Genomic DNA, 411 nt, shown 5'->3' with positions numbered 1-411 from the left:
CTGTTAGCTACACTCTGTTAGCTACACTCTGTTAGCTACACTCTGTTAGCTACACTCTGTTAGCTACACCCTGGGTGAGGCGTTGGTCGTCAGGAGGAGAAAACACCCAAATACCATCCACTCATCTGAACTGTCCTTCAGGTAAATGTGTCAACAGACGTTTTAAATCTTTTTGGGTTTAGAATACATTTCATCAAACAAATGGTGACTTCCTGTCTGTACCATGTGACTTCCTGTCTGTACCATGTGACTTCCTGTCTGTACCATGTCCTGTCTGTACCATGTGACATGTGACTTCCTGTCTGTACCATGTGACTTCCTGTCTGTACCATGTGACAGTTAAAACAGATTTAAAGTTAAACTCCACCAATTACACACTTTTGGAAGCCCCCCACCCTCCCTCACCCCCAG

The sequence above is a fragment of the Cynoglossus semilaevis genome, chromosome 17 (genome assembly GCF_000523025.1).
Source record: "Cynoglossus semilaevis isolate Cse_v1.0 chromosome 17, Cse_v1.0, whole genome shotgun sequence".
In the NCBI taxonomy this organism is placed as follows: Eukaryota; Metazoa; Chordata; class Actinopteri; order Pleuronectiformes; family Cynoglossidae; genus Cynoglossus; species Cynoglossus semilaevis.
The sequence above is the reverse complement of the archived record's forward strand: the minus strand, read 5'-3'. Positions refer to the sequence as shown.